Source organism: Meleagris gallopavo, chromosome 1 (assembly GCF_000146605.3).
Source record: "Meleagris gallopavo isolate NT-WF06-2002-E0010 breed Aviagen turkey brand Nicholas breeding stock chromosome 1, Turkey_5.1, whole genome shotgun sequence".
NCBI classification, from domain to species: domain Eukaryota; kingdom Metazoa; phylum Chordata; class Aves; order Galliformes; family Phasianidae; genus Meleagris; species Meleagris gallopavo.
In genome coordinates, this window is record NC_015011.2 from 24,570,077 (window position 1) to 24,570,620 (window position 544).

Below are 544 nucleotides of genomic sequence, written 5' to 3' on the forward strand. Positions count from 1 at the left end.
AAAAAAGTGTCAATGAATGTCTCTGTGTGCAATTATATCCACGTGGAGGAATTCAGCAACACACATTTGCTTCATATGCACTTCCATGTCAGAGGTCATTCTGTCAGACTGCCCCTCTGCTGCCATCTGTTGCACAGGAACAAAATGGAAGGGGATATTGGTGGGAAAGTGCAGCCTCTATTGCTGTACCACTAATATCTGCCTCTTACGTCATGGGCCAACAGAATAAAAAAGGAGGCATTACTTTCAGAGCAGCTCTTGTAACTTTACATTTGGAATTTCAGCACTGGGAAAAAATGTGTATAAAAAAGCTTAAGCTTTTTTTAGATTCCTGTGGTGGAAAAAATGAAATCTATAAACAAACTTCTTTCATCTTCCCCAACTACCGTATGCTCCTGGGTGTTTAACAGATGCTTATATAAGACTTCTGTAATTATTGAACTGTTCTTTTGACCTGGTTTCTTGAAGGATATTGGATTTCTGTTATCTGCAAATGGAGATGAACTGTTACATCACCTGAAGTGCTAAAATACTGCTATTTAAA